This window comes from Dermacentor andersoni, chromosome 1, assembly GCF_023375885.2.
Source record: "Dermacentor andersoni chromosome 1, qqDerAnde1_hic_scaffold, whole genome shotgun sequence".
NCBI classification, from domain to species: domain Eukaryota; kingdom Metazoa; phylum Arthropoda; class Arachnida; order Ixodida; family Ixodidae; genus Dermacentor; species Dermacentor andersoni.
Window position 1 is genome coordinate 223775198 of NC_092814.1, and position 17053 is coordinate 223792250.

A 17053-nucleotide genomic window follows, 5' to 3' on the forward strand; every position below is an offset into this window, starting at 1 on the left:
TGTTGAATACATTACAGACCTCCGTCTTTATCACAAGTACTGTCAATACCCTGTCGACGTTTACCGCCATTTCGTTTTTCCCTCTACTTCAAACCTCTCTCAACGTTGCCTCACCGCATTGTAAGTCAATATAGATATCCGGCTTGAATGGGCACTTCAATCATCTGGCTGTGCATGAGAGCGACATTCTCTAAACTTGCTTCAGTCAACGCAGTGCCTTGACTTCCCGGAGAGAACAGCAGCTTCGCATTTGGACTGAAGTAGGCACAGCGGTTCCTTTAAGCTCCTTGACGAATCCGAAGTTCTATAGTTTCGTTATCAAGCACTTTGATAATTTACTTGAAAGCGCTGAAGCGGAGAGGTTTAATGAGACAACTGCTCTATGCAGAAATAAATTCATTGCCCTTCCTCTCTGTGAAGAGGATTTCCAGCGAAACTTTACTTTGTGATAACTATATTGACTGAATAAAGACACATACGCATAACTTCGTTGTTATTCTCGTATTTTATTTTTCTTACTTCGTCACCATGGTGACCATTTCTTCTTAGTCAGTGTGATATACTGCAATCGGTTGCGCTTGCACACTAGCCACGTTCTTGCCGAATGTCAGATCGATAGAGGACCGGTGACTCAGGGTCGGCACATTCACTTCAGTGTAACGCCTCACTTGAAACCTTTCCGACATGAAGGAGATTAATCACTTCCCATCGTTTCACCAAAATTTCACCAAAGAGAGGGCGATGCGAACGTAAAACGTGCGAACGTGGGAACGCGGGTAAAAGTGTAGTCGACAGTTTTAGTTACACGTACGTAGAGGCTTCACGTACGCAAACGTGAAAAGCCTACGTACCTTACGTGCACGCCATCTGAAACGCTTTTAGCTACACGTACGTGACGCACGCCAAGAGGGACCACGTAGCTCCATCTATCGGGAAATGTGAACACGGCGGTAGCCAATTCAATCCTGTCGCCGTGTTTCGATGCGAGCCGTCTGCGCGCGCGTGGCCCGCTATCGCTTGTTCGTGATCTTGCAGAACTCCCGCGCGAAGCTGTCTACGTGCACAAGAAACGCACGCAAAGAATTGAATCTCACGTACGTCCGTGAGACGCGTGGGCGCCCGCTACGTTCTACGCATGCGCACTGCTCACACGTAGAAGCTCTACGTACGCAAAGCCTCTACGTACGTGTAACTAAAACTGTCTAGTATCTGTTCTTATTAGCTTAATATCTGATACGGGTTGCATTTATACCTAAGATATTAAACTTATTGTTGCAAGTTAGCGGAGTGCTTAAAGCCTTCTTGACCTCCACTGCGGGTCGGCCCGATATTCCACTATTTTCGGGATCGGGCCACGTATGGGGAGAAATTCTCAATCTACACGGCTCGATAACACACACATCTTTTTCCAGAACCTAGCCATATATAGCTTCGCTGTAAAAGTCGGTGAATGTTATGCTGACTAGTTTAATACTTTTCTATTCTGTCCTCTTTCTATTCAGTTTGTGGGTTTACTCAATTGTGATGAAGCTACTAACTTCGCAACCAGTGCTCATAATTGCCACTTGTGCCCAGACATAACAGCAGAGAGCAGGGTGGCGCAAAAAGGTAACGTTAACTCAAAATCAGTCTCATAATTCAAACACGATTTCACGCAGCAAATGAACGCATTAGAGAGGTATCACTGTCGGCGTCGAAGCGACACAGTGATGCATCAAGCAAATGCCGTAATGCTGCATTCGTGGCTCTGGTACGTGGTAAAAATAAAGCGTGCACTATTTTATACATGTTGTAGTTCTTTTTATGTAGTTGTGTTATGCATATAGAAATATTTATGCAGGTTGTTATTTCTATTTGGTACGCTGTATTGCCGTTAAAGCTCTCCTCGCGACAACACGTACATATCACAAGGCACAGTAGGCTGCTTTTTAAGCGCATATCTTGCGATAATGAAGATAGTGTAATGATAGTGCTGTTCGGTAAACAGATGCGCGAACTTTTTAGCATGTACGTGTGTATTGTCACAGGCGCTCGTGGTTCGTGATACGCAGGTGAAGATGCGATGACCAGTGCTTGAGCAACACTGTGGCTGCAACGTTGTGGCATGCGCACAAGTCGACCCGAGCCCTAACGTTGCATGTGTTGTTCTTGAACCTGCCGTGTAAATATATCCCCTGTATACGATTTTCTCGCGCAACAATATATATGTTTACTCATTATTTTGAAAGATAGCTGGGCCGGTATAATGTAATGGTTCTATTCAAATGCTACACCTTTTCACGCTACGTCAGTGGACGGAGCGGCGCTACGCTTACGTTATCGCCAGGACCAGGTTGTCGTGAGAGGTGGGTCATAAGAAAGGAATATAACCGGGGAAAAGGAATCGTTGCATTATGAAGGCCTTGAGCCCATGTTTACAATCTTTTTTATACGTAAGTGCCATTTGCGATTGGCCATTGATGCTGTGATGACGGATGTCATTCCAACCATCGCTATCGTAAGTGGTGGATTGTCTATGCTTACCAAGAAGGACACGCTTTTACGTAAGCAAATGCCAATACATGGTAAAAGACAGAGCGTATTGATAACTCCCGCTTCCAACTAAACAACTTACTCCGTTCGAACTTAACTCGCCCGCTATTATAATTGCAAATTGTGCCCCTCTGCGGACCACCCTGGTAGCCTGTTCACAGCAAAGTGTCGTCAAAGTTACAACTGTACATACATCTGCATAGAAAATAAACTGTAACGCGGAGAACCAGCTATTTGTTTAGAAAAAAGGTCCTGCAACTGATTATGTAGGCAGCTCGCGGTACAAATATATCTTATCGGTACATTTCTTTGGAATTCCCCACGAGGCTATGCGCAGGATGAAGTCATGCGTGGAAAAGGAAAAATGTTGCCTGTGCGGGCGAGCGGCCTTTTGTGCGAGGCGCCTTCAACTTTATGGTCATTCTATAGCCGTCTGCGCGACGCTGGAAGTGCAGATGTACATGAATTGGAACATCGCCGTTCGTTCCAGCAGGTAAACGCAAGTTCCTCTGACAGGACGAAAATAAGTTAGCATGGTTTGTTCGAGGATAGTGCGCGTGTGTGGCACTGAGGAACAAAGTGACTTGAAAAGAAAGAAAGCGGTAGAGAAAAGCACTGCAGAAGGTTCGCGTTCATGATGTGTGTGTCTTTTCCTTTTTATCGTGTATACCCACGGTACACTTCATTTATCTGTGCATCGCAAACTGCACTCAGCACGGAAGCTCTCTTCCGTATACAAATTGATGTGGAAATGTCGGCAGAGTGTAAAAGACTATTTTTTTTAAGTTATTCCGGCGACATATACAACAGTTAACGAGAAATGCAGCAGCAACAACTTACAGGCCTCTTTGTAGAATCTGTGGAGGATGATGACAGGGGGCAATGGCCTGTCGCGAAATTTCTGCGAATGCTTCGAGATTTTTCCAAATCTTTCGAACGCTTCAAATATTCATCAAGTAGAAGATTTGAATAGTTAAGTGGGCTTCTCGAAGTACACTAGACTCTATGCTCCGCGCATATCTTCGAGTTCATTTACCTATCAGGGCAGTCATACTCTCTCCTTACATCTAGCTAACGCGTCGTGTTTACGTAGCGGTTAGCGCGCCGAGCTCCAGTCCCGCTACCCCTTCGCTTTGCGATGGCGGTTCGGTGCTCATTTTGCGTCGCTAGTAAGCGGGGTTTCGCCTTTACTCTGCCCTGGGGACTTCCAGGACAAACACCAGGAACCGGACAAATACGCCAGTGAAACAGCTCGTAACAACTAACGCTGTTATGTCGACGCGGTTGAAACCACGGCGAATGAATGCGCGTCGAAGCAACGATGTGAACACAAGGTCACTTCACTTTGCACAGCTGCACAAAGAGTTGCATCGAGTGGATAACAGAAAACTAAAACTCAGTTTACATGGCCTATAATATAAAAATAGAAATGAAGGTGGCAACTGGTACAACGCGCACAACTCGCTAAGTGTTATACAAATGTGGCCTTGTCAGAGTTTATCCATGTAATCTACGTTGCGGGCACCATATTTGGAATAACTACATGACGATCTATGCATATTAACCCAATATAGCTTGTTAGCACTTTCGCTCAAGTGCGTTGGAAAGTAATTTGAGAAAATCGGGAGAGAGAAGTTCGGTACAGAAAATGCAGCTAGACTGACATCAGTGTTATTTCATTATTAAAAGAAGTATTCACTGCTCAGAACCGTGTCCCAACTCATCCAACACGCTATCCTGATGAACCCGATCGATAGCACCATACCCCTCTTATCCGGCATAATGTTTGAAATATACAGATGCAAATAGACCTAGTCTTGAAGAATCTTTTACTTCGGGCGCCTCCTGGACCACATAGTTCCACGACACATCGAAGACTGGCCTCGATTACAATCGGATGATTTCTATCATAACAGTACATTACAGCAACTGCTTTAGCTCTTCCATATTAAATCACAAGGTATGCCACATAATCTTTCACCAATGGCAGCACTGCATCGTATGTCATCGAACTCCAGTATGTCGTTCTCACTAAAGGAACGCCCAATGAATATCGTCATCGCCAAAAACCGCGACAGAAGCATTTTCAACGCAATGACGTTTTGTTCTTCGGAAAAGGCGTCCGGGCACGCGAGTTTCATGTAAACGTGCTTTGGTCGGCACCTGAATTTTGCCTTCGCGCAACGTGTATATTCGTTTTGCAACACACAGCTGTGTTTATGCTATCTCGACCGAGTCAAGCACTTCGGAGCGCCTCGGCCCGTATAATCCATGCGTCAGCAGCATTGTTGTTGCTGGGCAAGCCGCCAGACTGCGCTACTTGTTGTTTTCGCGAATGTAAATCTTGCTTGACGACCTCATTGTAGAGACCTTGAGTGAAGTGAAGTGATGGATGATGAAACGCAAGGAGAAACAGAGTAAGATACCGACGAAAATGTACCATCTGGACGTTTATACGCGAGCTTCAGTATCGTCAGCAGAATTTCCAATACATCGCAGAAAAGCAATATTTGTTTTCAGCTCATCTTCAACAAAAAGAAAGAGATATAAGTAGGAGGGGTCAGTGAGAAAACAATATGCTAAAACACAATATTTGAAAAGTAAACGATAAGAATGACCACTAGCACGTATGTTTATCCCTAAACCCAAAGGCATCACTTCCACGTTTAGATACTAACGGTGCCCGAACTTAATTTTTACTGCTTTCCATCAAATTGGGAAAGCGTCTTTGACGCTTGTCATACGTGAAGTTCGATTTCTAGCGCTTCTGTTCTGGCTTTTTCAGTTCTTTGCGGAAATTGCATGCAAGTTGTTGGTTTCGTTTCGACTTATTCGAACGGTTATTTTTTATTTTATATTTTCTTAGAAGAGGTGAACACTGATAAGCTCGATCATTGAGGTGCCGCCATTACTTATGCCGGAGCAGCTCCACCTCATTCAACACATAGGTAGGAACTATCGGGAGCGAGGAGATACGCGCATCCCAATGACGCCGCAGTTGAAAAACTGCCCGACCGCAAGTTTCGTAGAGATGATTCACGCAGGCTGCTACGGAAACACGGTCCCGGAGATATACAGGAGTGGCTTGTAACAACGTACAAGAAAAAAAGAATGAAGAAATTATCTCTACAAGTTGATGTATGGTCTTGTGGTAGGACCGGTGGAGAAAAAGACGACCCCAAGTCAGTAAACGCCATAGTTCAGGGAAGGGGTGGGGTGGAGAACTAAGCGTAAATTGCGCGGCAGAATGCACTTTTTTCTTCCTGTGTTGCTTTATTCTGCTACTTTTTATGGCAGTACCGTACTTTGCGGGCCCGCGACCCGGTTCAGTATCACGTAGCATTAGAAGATATGAGCCATTATGCTTAAAATGACGCCTACGCGCGTCGCGAATTGATGTTCCTTTTAAAATAAAATTAAGTGCGTTATTAGAAGCGTGCCCGCTAGCGACGTCATTTCCTCAGCATCGAATCTTATTCTTTCTTTCAAAACTCGACTTTAGCTGTATAGTTCGCGAGCACCATTTGCTCTGAGCCGCATACGTTTCTTTGTCTGCTGGTCGCTTTACAACGTTTCTGCCAGACCACACAAGGAATTACCTCTGATTGCGTTCTCTTTCTATGGATAAGAAGATGGAACGGGGTCCGGACGGAGCGCAGTGTAAAGTGATGCATTCCACAGTGAAACGAAAACGAGGACAACGGGTTTGCCCGTCGTATTACCAACGAAAAACTTGTCCTTCCGCCCGCGATAGCGACGGAGTATCTTTCTGGATGAATTGCCCTACGCACTTCTTGGTGGATCCACATAGCCGTTAGGAGGAATGATAGGAGCGAGAGGGCAGCTGCGAACTATGACGCTGCAGTTGCGGCGCGAGAGAAGGGGGCGTCGTGACTCTCGCTGATTTAGAGCCCGACAGCTTTTCTAGCATGCGCCACAAGGGGCTGTTTGCATTTGCGCTCGGTGACACAAACCATAGACGCAAACCATAGGCGTCCTGAATACGGCGCCTGTATCACGTTTGCACAGGGGAATAAACACCACTCGTCCGGATTTCATTTGGATGACCTGAGTTTAGTTTCAAAATGTGCGTAATTTATTTATGCATGTTATCGCGTCAAAGGCATTATTTTGCACGTTGTATATGATGCGACCAGTTGGTAATTACCGTTAGTAGTTGACTTTGAGCATGGAACCGGGACGGGGGCAATTAAGAAGGCTGGACTCGGTGAAGAAAAAGAAGTGATAGAACAACACAGTGTAGAGACGGGGCAGCGCGCTGACGTGTCCTAGTGCCTGAGCTCCCGAACACTGGTTCTGGTGAAGTAGCTGGCGGTTTTCTTTTAATCTGCGTCGTTTACGTAATTGTTTTTGACATTTTGTTTAAATAACTGTTACCCTTCCAGAGTAATTTCCGATTTCTTTGCAATGTCACTCTCATCAGCAGAATTATCATCATTATCATCAGCAGTGGGCTTGGTGGAACCAACAACAACGGGACGTTCAAAATGCGCTCCGCTTACATATTTCAGGCCTTGGTGCTCTCGGTCACCGGATTGAGCACGCACACGTGTGTGAACGGTGCCAGAGTGCTAATCAACGCAGCATCGACAAGCAAGATTGACCGTCGTTCTACCGACCCTGTTAACATGATCCTCGCTGCGCATGCCATACCAGTGAGCGGCATTACGTCATCGGAGCGTACAGCTATAAGAAGAACGCCCTGCGACCGAATCTTCAGTGGGCTTGATGGAACCAATAACAACGGGACGTTCAAAATGCGCTCTGCTTACATATTTCAGGTTAGTTATCCTTGTACCTGTAGAGACGATGATAGGTGTCTATTTGTTCTGCCAAGCCCACGCACACTGCTCTCTATCGTATGTGATTGCATTCATGTCTGCAAATTATTACTGTGCGGGGATGTTGAAGAAAATCCCGGTCCTAGCAGTGCTGAGATGCTCGAAAAACTGTTAACAGGTCAAGAGGCTATTCGCAGCGACTTGAAGGAAGTGAAATTGAAACTTACTGAAACTGAAAAGATTCTGAAGAAATTTGGTGCGCGTCTAGCGAAAGTCAAGAATAAACTGAAGGAAGTGAGCCTAAAAGCTTGTACCATTGATAGTCTAAATGATCATGTCATGAGAGTTCAAAACACTATCATGCAGCAACAAAGTAAGCTTACGGCACTGGAGGACCGAAATCGTCGAAATAACTTCGTTGTCTTTAGAATTACGGAGGGGCCGAATGAATCTGAAGTGGTACTTCGGCGCAAAGTTATAAATGAAGTTTTTTGTGATAGACTGGGAACAAATTGCAAATCGGTAGCTAGACTTCACCGGCTTGGGAAATCCTCGTCAAACCGCGTGGTTATTCTTTATTTTCAGGACTATCTTGAGAAACAGAAGGTGCTCAGCAGATCTGGAAATTTAAAAGGGACGAAAATTTTTATGCGTCATGATTACTCTTTGGAAACCCTAAGAAAAAGAAAACAGCTATGGCAAACTACGAAACACGAGAATACGGGAAAGAAAGTGTCACTCGTCAATGATAAACTTCGCATTGGAAAAACGCTTTACGTATGGGATGATGCATCTTCCACACGTGTTCCAGTTCTAGCTGCTGACAGCAAGGCATCCGAATCATAGCGATCACAGATATCCGACAAATTTTGCGTATCCTTTCTTTGAATGCCAGGAGCGTTGTCAACAAAATAGATAAACTTGCAATTTTGTTACTTACTTACGGCCCTCACTTGGTGGTTTTGACTGAAACCTGTTTAAATCAAAAGATCAGTGAAATTATTCCGCCTGGCTTTAGCATATATCGACGCGATCGTGGTTCACGTGGTGGGGGAATTGCAGTGATTGCTAAGTCTGGTATAAATGTTAATGTCATGGAACAGATCGAAGGTCATGAGAGCTTGTTTCTAAACATCACAACAAATGACTTGTCATTTGTACTTTGTGCGGTTTACAGGGCACCTGATGCTGATGTGTCTTTTCTTCCTAGATTGTGTGATCAATTGGTTAAGTCTTGCAAACGAAATATCGTAATAACAGGAGACTTCAACTTGCCATCCAGGAAATGGAAACATTTGGCGTACGGTGAATGCACTAATACGGATACTATTCTTGATATAACGCTTGCTTTGAATGTTGAACAAATTGTATGTGATTTTTCTAGAGAGCAAGCACTCCTGGACCTTTTTTTTTTGTAAGTGAATCTTTCTCTAACTGTACTATTGCCGTTGAGCCGGGTATTTCAGACCATAAATTATTGTTTTTCACCTTGTCGTGCTCCAGGGACGCCAGATACAGTCGGTCTAGTGCGACAAATCATAGAGATTTTGAACGAAGTGATGATACCTCAATACTTGATTATTTAGAAAAAAACACTAGGTATTGATGCTAATTCTGGAAATGTTCATGACCTATGGTGTCGCCTTAAACAAGTAGTGTCATTCTGTACTAAAAACGTTGTACCTATGAGGAAGGTTACTAAAAATCGCAAGAATCCGTGGGTTAGTAGTAAAATCATCCACATTAAACGTAAGCTAAAACGATTAAGAAAGAAACAAAATATGTGTAAGAAGACTCTCATGGAACTGGGAAATAAATTGGCAATTAAGGTGCAACAAGCAAAGCATAATTTCTTCAGTTTTTCACTTCCAGAATTTCTTAGAACTGATCCATCAAAACTTTGGCGTTACCTCGGAAAGACAAATGAGTCTATTCAAAAGATTTCAGTAAATGGTCACCTTGTCGAAAACGCAGTTGATACAGCTGACGCATTTAATCTATATTTTCATAGTGTTTTCCCCTAATGACAACTACAGCATGCATAAGGAGCTTTCGAAGAGAGATGTACCAGTGATAACAAGCGAGGGTGTTCTATCTATGCTAAGTAAATTGAACGAGAAAAAAAGCGCGGGTAAGGATGGCATCTCTACTGCGTTCATGAAACTCTTTGCAGCGCAGATTGCAGACTACTTGGCAAATCTTTTTCAGCTTTCTTTAACCACTAGTGAGCTTTCCAATGACTGGAAGACAGCACGCGTTGTGCCAATTTTTAAGAAGGGGGACAAGCTTAACATAACAAATTATAGGCCCGTGTCGATTATATCAACTTGTTCGAAATTTATGGAACATGTGATAGCTGGATATATAGTCTTTCTTGTCTAATAATAAAGTTTTGTCTCCTTATCAACACGGATTTACCAAGGAAAGGTCTACTACGACTCGGTTACTCACCACTATACATGATTTTATTATGGCATTGGATCACTCGGGGCAAATAGATGCATTCTTTATAGACTTCAGCAAGGCGTTTGACAAGGTGTCGCATACGAAACTAATACATACGTTGAGATTAACCGGCCTTCCTATCTACTTAGTGAATTGGGTTGAAGCATACTTACACAGCAGAAAACAATTTGTTGTAGTGGATGAGTGTGTGTCTGATATGCTACCTGTTCTGGTGTGCCTAAGGGCAGTGTACTCGGACCCTTGCTTTTCTTGGTTTATGTAAATGATCTCATTGAATGTTTATCTCATACAGTGTGTATAAAATTATTCGCTGATGACTGTACTATATACAAGGAGATATTGTGTGAGAGTGATCACGTTGTATTGCAGGCCCAATTGTTCCAGATTGAGCACTGGTGTCGAACTTGGGATATGGAAATTAATGTGCAAAAAACAGTCTTATTAACAGTTACACGTAAATTACAGCCTAGTTATTATTCCTACAGTCTCTGAGGCCAAGAAGTAGCAAGGGTCACAAGCTATAACTATTTAGGCGTTACACTTCTAAGTTATCCTGGTCAGGTCACGTTTCAGATATATGTGCATCAGCATTTAAGAAGTTGTGTTTCCTAAGAAGGAAAGTAAACAAACCTCCAGCAAAATTAAAGTTACTAGCGTACAATACTTACATAAGGTCGAAATTAGAATACGCTTCCGTAATTTGGGATCCCGAAACTAAGCAGGATATATATAAACTTGAGATGTTGCAAAGAAAAGCAATCCGATTCATTTTTGGTAAATATAAAAGGTGTGACTCCCTTACTAAATTTATGCAAGAACACGGGATTACAACATTACAAGTACGTCGAAAATATGCTCGGATAGTGTTCTTGCATAATATGTTGAAAGGTAAATTTGACATGTCTATACCTTCATATGTAAAACCCTTAAACACCAGAAAGACTCGACACAATCATGACCATGCACTGAAACCGATATTTGCTAAGACTAATGCATTCAAACAATTCTTTCCCCAGACAAATCCAGACTGGAACGCTCTTCCTAAAACCATTTTTGAGGAGGCTGATTTTCAAGCGGCACTGGAAAAATTATTGTTCTAGTTTTTTTTTTCTTTTGTTACCAAGTGCGTATTATATGTGTAGTGATGTAGCCCTGTTTCATCGTTAATGGCGCTATTCATTTGTAATCTCGATTTATACTAATTATGTTTTGATTTCCCACTCCTGCTTGGGCCTGTCATGGCCTGCAGTATTGTGAAATAAATAAATAAATAAATCGCCAGGCCAGGAAGCTTCCACCTGGTCGGCTTCTGTTCCTAGCTCTGATTTGCCGGTGGAGCTTTTCTTACGCAGTGGGACGAGCAGCGTACCTGTGGCTTTGGTTCCGAGTGATGGCGGAGTGATTCGCATGAAGAACCCCAAAGCAATTCAAACCGAACTCCGGATGGCCGCGGCCAATTTTCAACAAGTCACCGAGGTTCTGCAGTTTAGGCGAGGGGGCATTCTTTGCTGCTCGTCATACCAGGCTTGTTCTCAAGATTTACTGAAGTGCGATGTTTTTGTGACACATCCGGTGAGCAGTTTCATTCCTCATTACCTTGCATGTACCAAACGCCAAGTCCGCGGTGTCGACGTAAGTCTATGTCCGGCAGAAAGTTTGGAAATGTTTTCAGCGACAGGCGTGATTTCTGTGTATCGTTGCAGCCGTGTCGTTGATAATAAGCGCATGCCCACAGAAACAGTCATAGCTACATTCGCTGGAATGAACCGCCCATCGGAAATCAAAACATGGCCACTTATATACCGAGTTGAGCATCTATCACCGCATGTTATTCAGTGTCTAAAGTGCTGGCGATTTGGGCACTCCATAAAAGGTTTCAGGTCCAACACATGATGCGGAATTTGTGGAGAAGGCCATAATTCAAATGACTGTTCTTCCCGAAATGAGTCCCGCTGTCTTTGCACTGGTTCCCACCCTGCAGATGAGCTTAATTGCCCTGCGAGGTCAAAAGAAGGGCAAATCCTCGAAATAATTCATAGACGTCGATGCTCTCGTTGTGAGGCCATTGGAGAAATACAGATCACGACTAAAGGGTATGCTGGTATAACGGCCCGTGAAACACTGTATATGGAGAACTCAATCTCTGATGCTGTGGCAGCTTCCGTAGAAAAGGCGTTGGAGAAAGCAATGGAGCACATCATGACAAATCTCACCGACTCCCTTGTTCAGGTGCTGTCCTCACATCTGACTCCGTGGCTTCAACTAACTAATAAAGTCAATATTGAGGATCCGGTGTCGGGTCTACCGCGGAGTCCACCTATTGAAATATCCACCGCGCAGCCATTCACAAATAACGATTCATCAAAGCCATCAACTTCTGAGAAAGTCGACTAACTCTGTCTCTCCGACACAGATAGGATGGAAAATCAAGATATAGATATGGACCCCCGATCTCTTAAACGAACGAGGTCACCGACAGAGAGAAAATCTAGCTCTCCCACCAACTCCAAGGCAAAAAAGTACGTTAGAGAGATTCCGACTAAGGACTCCTTAAAAGAGAACGTTTTAGACCAAGCAGTCTCTGCTGCTCGGATTTATTCACCATAGGAACTTTAACAGTAATTCAGTGGAACTGTCGTTCCATACTTTCGGCTGCAACAGATTTATTATACATTATTTCTACATATTCTCAAGATATTAATATTTTACAGTAAACTTTACTTGCTGTTGGTCAATCTTTTGATCTAAAAAATTTCCGATGTTTTCGATTGGATCGCCAATCCCAAGGCGGTGGCTTAGTTTTGTTTGTCTCATCAAAAATCTGCCACAGAGCTACTACAGCATACCAGATAATGTCCCCAGACTGTGGAATCTTATCACTGGATATAATACTGCCTGGCTGCACGCATTTTTCTATAATTAATAGGTACTTCCCCGCTGGAGTGCAAGATACCCGTTATCTAAATACCTCTATGGCTCGCAATCAGAAGAACATTATAGTAGTGGGAGATTTTAAATCTCATCATGTATCGTGGGGTTTCCGAACGGACACTTGTGGCAAACGCTTGTGGGATTGGGTCTTAACGAATCATTTCTCTTGCTGCAATTCGAGAGCACATAATTTCGTTCGGGGTCAGTCGCGATCTGCCCTAGATCTTACGTTTGCTACCTCGAGCATGACTGTCACCTCCTGGAAGACTGTAGACTCCGGAACTAACAGTGATCACCTTCCTATTATTTTTCAACTGCTTACCCCGGTAACTAGTTTAGATAATAATATGAGCCCTTCTGTTAACTACGAGAAATTTAAAAATGCTTTAAAATCAGCTTTACAAGCCCAGGAGGGCATGGAGAGGGATATTAAAGCCATGAGCCTATGTTCAATGCTAAGACAGGCATAAAAAAAAGCTCAATTTGCTGTGCAATCTACTAAGGGTGGGTCATATGGCCCCTGGTGGAATTCTGACTGCGAGCGACATTTCAGACGTAGCAAAACTGCAGTGAAAAAGCTTTTATATAACCAACATCCCGTTAATTTGACTGATTATACATGTATAGCTACCACATTTAAACGAACAATCTCAAAAGCTAAGGAGGATTATGATTCCAGGCACTACACATACGCTTTCAAAGTCTAGTAATAAAAAAGCCCTGTTTAAATTTCTTCGATCTCGCGAAGCTATACCGGCACCCGTGAACGTCGAATCTGTCGTTCTATCAACAAAAGAATTATCAGAATCACTTGAGAAAATTGCTCAAGGAATCGCGCGACGTTTCACACATAAATTGCCGATAGGACTAACGAAACCTCCCTTGGTAGACGACTTTGTAACAGTAGCAGCGACAGAGCTTGAAGGCATTATTAATTCGTTACCGCCGTCAGCCCCCGGTCCAGATGAACTTACAACAGCAATGCTAAAAGTTTATTTGATTATGCGCCTCAGGACCTGCTAAACATAATTTATTTCTCTCTCAAGAATTCATGGGTTCCAAGAGAGTGGAGAGTAGCTAAAATTATTCCACTACTAAAGAAAAATCATCTGGACTTAGAAAACATAAGACCAATTTCTCTTACCTCAAATGTCGTCAAATTAATAGAAAGGGTTCTTCACGGCCGTATAACAAATTTTATTCAACATGATACCTTTCTCAGTCACCTTCGCGAAATGCGAATGTTGTGGGTTCGGTTCCCACCTGCGGCAAGTTGTTTTTTCATCCACTTTAATTTCCATTAATTATTCGTTTCTTTATTTCATTTATTAAGCACAAGTAATTTCCCCTATGTTGTCCTTGGTGTCAGCGTTTGTTGGCTTCTCATGACATGACTTCTCAGTCCTTGTCAGATTAAATTTCGTCCGGGCCACTCCATATGGTGCGCCCGTGTAAATTTAGAGAGCCGCATTAAACTTGCTCGCCGCAAACGAGAGTACGCAGCTTTGGTGACGCTAGATGTATCAAAAGCATACGACTTTGTAGAACATTGTATTCTATTCGATAAGCTTCAGTCTACGAATTTCCCAAAATATATAACCGCTTGGATCTATGAATTTATAAAGGATAGAGAGTTTTATTGTTACCAACACGGTATTTCGACGTCCAAACACAAGCAGACAAGATGTGTAGCACAGGGTTCCGTTCTTTCCCCTATGTTATTTAACATTCCGCTATGCACAATTCCTTTGTCTCCGGAAGTGCGTGTTTATGTTTATGCAGACGATATCGCATTTTTTACATCCGCAAATAATATACATTCACTACAACAGTCGTTGCAAAATTACTTAGGAATACTGGAGACATGGCTAGAGGTGTTATGTATGTCGTTAAATATTAGCCAAAAGTGCCGTATTAGTATTCTCATTAACATTAACAGTACAGGTGCATATCTCTTTACAATACCGACAGGAAATAATTCCTCAAGTTGACGAAGTCAAGTACCTTGGTGTTATTTACGATGGCAAACTCACCTGGCGCAGTCACATTGAACATATTAAAAGATGCACAACGTGCCGTAGCTATGCTTCGCCGGCTCAGCCACCGTCGCTCTGGACATCGCAGGGATACGTTACTGATGATTTATAAAATTTATGTTCGGTCCATATCAGAATTCGGCTGAGCAATATTTCCCGGTGGCCCCGCCTACAAAATTAAACCTCTCATAATTTTAGAAAGAGAAGCTCTACGGTCATGCCTCGGGCTACCTAGATTTGTTTCCAACGCTGTTCTATATCAGAAAGCTCATATGCCCACCCTAGATTGCAGATTCTGCATGCTTATGGTTCAGCCAGTTTTAAATATTTATGACTTTTTAAAACGTACGCAATATGCGTTTATCACTGAACCGTCTGAGTTTTTTCAAGTATCCTGGTCGAGATTCCATAGTCGTCAGATATTATTTGTGCAAGCACAGTTACAAAAATTGATGTGTCCATACGCCAAGTTTGCCTTTCAAATGATGCCTTACCAGGCCTCAAAATTGAGTTCGAGGACATATTTACAAATCATGCTAAACTATTACCAAGGTGAGATTAAATAAATATCTTACACGGCCACCTACACCAGCTAACCACTGACAATGTAATAGCTACTGACGCTTCCGTGTGCAATGAGAAGGCATGAGTGGGGTTCTTCTCCGAATCTCTTCATTGGTCTTACTCCCTTCGCCTTCCCGACTTCACACCTATATTTCAAGCAGAATTATTATCGATTATATTAACATTACGAAAACTTCCCCAAAATGACCCTTTAGCTGTTATTGTGACCGACTTGCTATCTGTATGTACAGCACTAACTGCATCTTTAAATTCAAGAATTCAAAGTACATTTCGTTCGATGGTACCTCCGTACTTACGGAAAGTATGTTTGCTTTGGGTACCACGATATCACGGATTGCACTTAAATGAGATGGCTGATTCACTCGCACGAGCATCCTCAACGGCCCTATCCTATCTGTTTTGCCAACATCAGCTTATGTCACCGCGGCTAGGTACAGAAATTTCGCTATATCTCAAAACTCTGCAATATCCATGCTAACACCATCTTCTGAATTCCACCATCTTGGCTTCCCATGGAATAATAATTGGTGTCCTTCAAGGCAATTGGAAGGTTCCTTTATAAAATTGAGATATCGTATATACCTACTCTAAATTTTTACTTACATAGGTCTGGTCTCGCAATGTCCCCTCTATGTTCTTTTTGCAGTGCACCTGAAACTATCGAACATTATTTTCTCTCGTGCCGCCGCTTTCTAAGACAAAGAAAACTATTAAAATACTCATTTACCAAACATGGGCTATCGCTAACCTCGCCAACCATTCTTTCCTTTGGTGTGACTTCACTGGGATCCAGCCGCAGGGATGCTTTTCTTGCAGTTTACAATTTTATTAGAGAGACAAAAAGAGTACCTTGCTGAATTTCTAAAAAATTATCAATAAGTTCTATTTAATTTCTTTACGTTAACTTACTCTATCAAAATTCTTAACACTTTTCATTACACTTCTAAATTACAGTTCTATCGCCCCACGCTTCTCTATTGAAATAGTTTCGCTGTACTTCAAAGCATACGGAAAACCGCTTGCTTCTTGGCCAATCCCCCATAGTGGGTACGCGCCACTATTGAGGATACAAGACAAGACAAGACGGGAGACAAAAGAAAAGAAGAGAACGACAACGACGAAGCGTGGCGGGGTGTTCTATCGAGATTTATTTTTTGTATTTCTTTTGCTTTGCGTTTATCGTTTTCAGACAAGAATTTCCATTAGCTACCCCCTGCCACCAAATTCTTGGCCTGTCCCCCTTAGTGAATGCGAGCCATGACAGAGGTTAATCATCATCATCATCATGTTGGGTCACGTGTGCGTGCGACATGGTCGAATGAGCGGTGACATCGTGGTGTTCGGAATAGGCGGCGTGCTGTGATTGGGCCACGTGTGCGGAGCGTGCGCCCAAAATAGTGTGATCGCGGGACAAGCCGATCAGACGAGCGACGGCAGCCTTCAGCAAATGACATTGGACGGGGCTGACATTCCTGGAGACCCCCCAACGATCCGAAGCCGGCGGTGGGTGCGAGGGTGGAGGCCGCGTGGCATTCCGGAATAACCAGGAACCAGTAGGCGGGATCGAGGACGACTAAGCTACCGAGGACAGGGCTAGGCCCTGGCATATATGGGTGCCTGGGACAACCGCGAGCGAACCCTGACCCACGACCTTGCACGCGTCGTCGCCGCCCCCGTCTTCGCACCCGCCACCTCACGCCC

At 43.3% G+C, this 17053-nt stretch overlaps 1 non-coding gene across 1 annotated transcript; it reads left to right on the plus strand.

Annotated features, from left to right (window-relative positions):
- Nucleotides 1-1171: 1171 nt before the first annotated feature.
- Nucleotides 1172-1361, plus strand: LOC126548668 (U2 spliceosomal RNA). Its single transcript, XR_007603009.1, has one exon. It is a non-coding gene; the product is annotated as a U2 spliceosomal RNA (small nuclear RNA).
- The last annotated feature ends 15692 nt before the right edge of the window (nucleotides 1362-17053 follow it).